Source organism: Pinus tabuliformis, chromosome 5_1 (assembly GCF_031772625.1).
Source record: "Pinus tabuliformis cultivar Carrire ecotype Pingquan chromosome 5_1, CPIR1, whole genome shotgun sequence".
NCBI classification, from domain to species: Eukaryota; Viridiplantae; Streptophyta; class Pinopsida; order Pinales; family Pinaceae; genus Pinus; species Pinus tabuliformis.
This window is the reverse complement of record NC_142305.1, coordinates 42045127-42051126: the sequence shown is the minus strand read 5'-3', so window position 1 is coordinate 42051126 and position 6000 is coordinate 42045127. Positions and strand designations below refer to the sequence as shown.

The window sequence follows — 6000 nt, the reverse complement described above, 5'->3', positions numbered from 1 at the left end:
CCTTTTTGTGGTGGGATATACTTCAGGAGTTGAGTCATAGGCTCACCCTCTTCGGCTTCAATCTCCTCAATTCCTCCATGAAGCTCTTCTTCATCAATATCCAGGGGCTCATGTGGTTGCTGTGACTTATCATTTTCCCCTTTTGGCGAATATCTGAGGGGTTTTTCCACATTGATTGCCTCACTGGAACTTGTTGTGGCTTCTTCTACTTCTTCTCAGTGACAGACGGATTAGGTCTAAGAGACCTAGACACAGTTGGAATAGGGGGTCGAACTTCAGTTTAAGTGGTTACAACTTCAACGGTTGTGGCTTCAGACATTACGGATTTAGATGGCATGGCTTTGGTTGCAGCTTCTGTTACGGGGGGAGTGGCCGTCATTCTCTCAAAGATGATCTCTCTGTGCCACTCAGGTAAGATGGCGAATTCTGGCTATGCTAAAATGTCTTCCCAAATCGTCTCAGACATACAACAAGCTCTCTTGTAGCAAGGATTAAGGCAAACTCATTGAAAGAAAAGTGTTCGAATTTTGGTCAGCTTGCCAGATTTATAGGCAAGTTTGAATTCAAATCCAACCATTCCATCCAAATTTCTATCATTAATGCATCTTTGGTGGTAGACTTCCAAATATTTGCTCCATAAATGCGCCCTCCCTGCTCCTTGTAATGAAAACTTTTCCATCCAATCATCTATAGTGCACCCAACGACTACTTTTTGACCCAGCTGTATGACACCAACCTCCATGGCACATCCATCTTGGCACAACTCTCCTCGGCGCCCTATTTTCTTCCATCGCACCGCCCCCTTACTTCGTCTTTTCAACTTTATGGCAGTGTAGTTTATAGTCCTATACTTCCTTGCAGCTGCCTAGAGTACTAAGACTATCCCTCCATCATATAGTCATTGCGCATAAGCTTTGATAAACTTCCTGTATTATCTAGTGTGGCCTAGAGTTGCGCGCAATTGCTTTACATTCTTTGGAGCCTCTAAATTGACAATAACAACCATCTTCGCAGGGTCTACCATTAATCCCTTCTTGCAGACGACATGGCCTAGCAATATCTTGTAGGGCACACAAAGGACACATTTCTTCAAATTTAGAGAAATCTGGTATTTGTGACAAGTATCCAACATAAGGCGCAGACTTGCAACGTGGCGATTTACCAACCCAAACACAGTCTAGCCATCAAAATAGACTTCTAAGAATTTATGGATGAATTCCTTAAAAGTTGCAATTACAACCCTTGAGAAGATCGCGGGCGAATTCTTCAGCTCGAATGGCATCACTGTGTATTGGAAGCATCCCACTCCATTGCGAAGGTAGTCTTCCTGCAATCCTCCAGCGTGATCTTAATCTCATGGTACCCTGAGAATCCATCAGTGAACGAATAATATTCCTTCCCCCCAACGTTCTCTAAGACTTCATCTATAAATGGCGTTGGAAATGGGTCATGAACACATGCATCATTGAGCTTTCTCAGATCTACGCAAATCCTGATTTCATCTTGTTGCTTCTTTTCCTGAACAACCATAGGGCTTACCCAAGAAGACTCTTCCACTAGCTCAATGATTACAACCTCCAACATTTTGTCCAGTTCTTTGCGCACCTTCCCCTTATATTTGGGATTTAGCTGGTAGGGTTTCTATTTCACAGGCTTCGCATCGGGCTTTAGAGTGATCTTCATTACACCCATATCCCCTAATATTCCTTTTAGATCTAAGAACTTGGTAGGAAACAAGTCCTGGTATTTGCGAAGTAGTTCCGCAACCTTATTGACTGTATCTTCATCTCAATAATCACCTATCTTTGCAAACTTAGGCTGCACATTGGATCCAATGTTCACTTCCTTGGTCTTCAAAGGTTTTATTAAATCAGGGTTTGCTACTTTGGGTCCTTCAACCTTGCGCTGTCCCTCGGATTCTGGAATGTTGATATTTTGTGGATCCTCTTCTTCTTCTGCAGTCACGTTGTAGCATTCCAGTGCATGGCGTAGTTGCTTATTCGATTTTGGTTGAACCCATTCTATCAGTTCCTCAAGCGTCCTGAATATTGCGGCCTTAATTTCTTGAATCTCTTCATCAATACACACAAATCCATCCTCAAAGCTGAAAGTTAACAAGAAACTTTCCCTCAGGATATCCCACTTGGTCGTCCCATGGCGTAGCTCTGTTTCCAAGTACCAGTTCATCGAAATAGTATCTAGGGTGTGACAAAAGATATGTACCCATTCAGGTTGAGGCTCTTCTCCCCAAGCTTTAGTCCATCGTGCCAAGTTCTCACGAGGATCATCCTTTCTAGTGTATTTTTCGGCCATATGGGTATTAGCGTACCCAAACCTTAGCTTCACCATTCGCTTGTACTCTTTCTAGTTAGCAAAGCTATGCTTATGTGTCCCCCACCATCGTGTAGGCGTAGTGCACAACGCCAGATCTAGCACCTGGAACCGATTTTCCTCTTGCACCTTATTTTCAAAATGATCCAAAAAAAAGTGAACATCAATCAGACAGTCATAATGAGGTAGATGTCGTACCTTTGTAGATATGCAGTAAAGCGATTTTGTCATCTTATTGTAGCATAGAGTTGAGACTTCATGCAACCTATTCTACTAATGCTCGAGTTCTTCATCTAAATCTGAGGTACAGGAGTTATCCCTATCCCATGTAATTTTCCCATATATAGTGGGATTGATCCAATCTTCATTGCTCATTGTGATCTTGTATATTTGATCTAAATTGTCTTCTTCTTCATAGTTGCAGAATGGTTCAGTGTAGCGCACTCCTTCAGTGGGATCCAGCGGGACAATAATGCGGAGTGTCTTCCTTTCAAATGTCATTCTTTGCTTTTTCAAATTAATTACTGCATCCATGTCAAAGGCCCAATCAATTCCTAATAGCGCAGGGTAAGGATTCTTGTCATCCACTATTTCAATTACTTCAAAGTCAACTAGAGTGCTTGTGCCCTCAATGTCTATTATTACCCCATACAGGCGGCCCATAGGAATGATCTTCTGTTGATTAGCCATGCCTAGCTATATAGGAGACCATTGTAGCACATGTCTCCCCATCCTTTCCCATTTCTGCTTTGGTAGCACGTTCACATCAGATCCCAGATCTAGGATAACTTGATCCATTTCGTACTCTCCAATCTATGCGTTCAACCTCATTTCGTGCCCTGTCTGCTTCTTATGTTTACTCAATTTCCTCATAGTGCGTTGTTCGGGAGGAGTCTTGATTTTACCTGTAAGGTTGTCAATTATCTCCTAGAGCCCTTCCACCACCTTCCTAACACACAACAAATTCATACATGTTTTTAGAAAAGTAGCCAATAGCGAGGGATCCACATCTTGTGCTTCATTGTTTTCAGTCGGTTTCTCCTGACTTCTTGACGTAGAAGCCTCAACAAAGTTCTTCTTGGCTTCCAAAAAAGTTTCTTTAGCCTTGTTGAGATCAAATCTGACCTCTTTTTCTTCAGCCTTGTGCACCCAACCCTCGGTTTTTGGTTGCTTTCCTTTATCTTCTCCCATGGCAATACCACTTCGTGTCACAATATTGATGCCATGGTCTTATTCTTGAGGCTCCACCCTCATCATCTATATATTTTGCGTGGTCAGTTGAGTCCTTTTCTCCTGCATTTTGGCTATCAGCACTGTGTAATCCTCTATCACATGGTCAAACTATCTGCAATACTGACAAGATGGATGCATTGGATTTTGAGAGTCGTGTGGAAAATGTTCTGCTTCTCCACAGTTGTAGCAAATAAATTGTCCACGACCTCTTCCAGCCCCTCCTCCTCTTCTTCTTTCGTGGCCCTGGAATCCTCTGTGCACTACAGACATGCCCTGATCCCGAGGCCGAGTTTAAGCTTGCATCCGATATGTAGGCGTTCGATCCATCATCAATTCGTAGCTTTGATAGTTTCATTCATCATGCCCAATCGATTTACAGAAGGTACAAAACACCTGTTGCAGAGTCTGTACAAACTTTTGCAAGAGGTAACAATGGTTAGTTGCATGCTTCCAAGCTATCTGGAAGATAATGCACCATAAGGGTACTCCTGCGCTTGGTCCCGCAATGTTCTCAGGTTTCAAAGGAACAAGACCTCCTCCAATCAGGTAATTCTGATAAACAGGACAATGATCCTTATCATGTCCCTTATCTTTACATTTTATGCACCAAACTTCAACGCGCATCTCAGGCTGAGCTTCCTTTCCTGTCTTCAAGCTCTGCAACTCCATGTGCAGGCTTGCCAACTGTGACTAAATCTGTTGTACTCCAACATTCATATCCTACACTAGTGAGGCTTCCAACCTCATCACAATCTCCACAACCTCTGCTTGCGTTCCTATTTTCTGTTGTGATAATGGAAATATCAGATGATGCAATAGCGAAGGAATGTACTAGTATGTGTGTTGATCATTCGTGATTTTCATATTAGCTCGCCAGATCAGGCATTTTAGCCTCTGATCGAAGTCTCATGCGAAATATTTTACCTCTGTTGTATTTCCTTAAACTCTGTTATACACTGCGCCTGAGATTTAGGCTTCTTAAACTCATTGTTTAGTGACTACTGAGTCTCTGCCATCGTTGTGCTGGGTTGATCTATACAAAACTTGATATACCAAGTCAACGCCCTGTCCTGCATCGCTGTGACCAGCTGTGCTTTCTTCATATTATCATTAGTAATCTAATATGCCTTCCACCCAACATCCATGATGAGCCATAATTGTTCGGGGTCCTCGCTTCCCACCCCTTTAAAGATCGGCATATTCATCGTGTTCACCATGTTGAATGGTTAATGCAGAGGTGGAGGTGGAGGTGGAGTAGATGGATGGGGTATCCCCCAGATACCCTGGCTTACTATCTGTAAAGCACTTCACGGTGTTCTCAGAATAGTTCCTTCTTCGTCTCTATCAAAAGATACTAACAACAGATTGTATTCAGAGCCTGATTCTTCATTCCTTCTGAAGGGTTTTCTTCTTCGCGTAGTCCCAAACATCAATGTAATGGCATAACCCATTTATCACACAACATCTTAATCCATATTTTCAGAGATTTTAAGTACTTGCCTCTTAGTCCCTTGAAGAACCTGTGTTCTACTTCACTATAGCTGATGGTCATATCGATCGCGAGCTCAGTGATGAATCCTCCTAAGATATGATCAATCCAGTGATCAACGACCCATGCGATGTTATTTTCTGAAGCTTCCAAGCGCTTCACCAGTTCTTGGGTCCACACAATAGGACCATCAATCTTCCACGTACCCTAACTATCCACTAACTTGGATAGCCACTCATGCAACTTGCAAGGAAAGAAATAGAAGAAGGCTTCAATCTCGTCTGTTTACATGTATATATTCAGGAAGTCTTCCTTGGATAAATGCAAATTTCTGTTCTTCTGTAAGTTTTCGATCAATCCACTTCTCAATTTCTTTCTTAGTAGGGAACCACTTATTAGACATCACACATTCCTTAGACAGATCCCAGTCCTGGCAACAAAACCATTTGTTGGCTTGATGGGGCCTGACCTAGGTTCAACGTTATCAGTGCCAACCAACAAAACCCTAACTGTTGGCCCTTTTAGAAATAGCCCGCATAGCACAAGCTGAAGTCTCACCCGAAGCAGTATTGGGGGATGACAGAACTAGGTTTCTACATCTAGAGGCTTGTGTGATAGGTCTCTGTAGTCCTAGGGCTTAGATCTACCTTCGCGAACCCTTAACCCTTCCGAATAGACAATTACTATAAATGTGCTTAAACAACTTCCAGATCTTCGCAAAGGCTCTTAATCATTCATAACATGCATAAATTTTATTGATCTACTATTTTCGCACACCAGATAAGCATTAATTCATATAAATTATAACATAGAGTAAAGATATAGAAACTTGCAGAAGTGAGAAAGAAGACACAGATGCATCAGAATTGGATCAAACTATCTTTATTAAGTATAATAAATTCAATACATACTTCATTTCCCTACGCACCCAACTGCAGGGGCCCACG

At 42.2% G+C, this 6000-nt stretch overlaps 1 pseudogene; it reads left to right on the top strand.

The window, feature by feature from the left end:
- Positions 1-335: 335 nt before the first annotated feature.
- LOC149163380 (uracil phosphoribosyltransferase pseudogene) overlaps positions 336-6000 on the top strand; it is a 96870-nt pseudogene continuing 91205 nt past the window's right edge.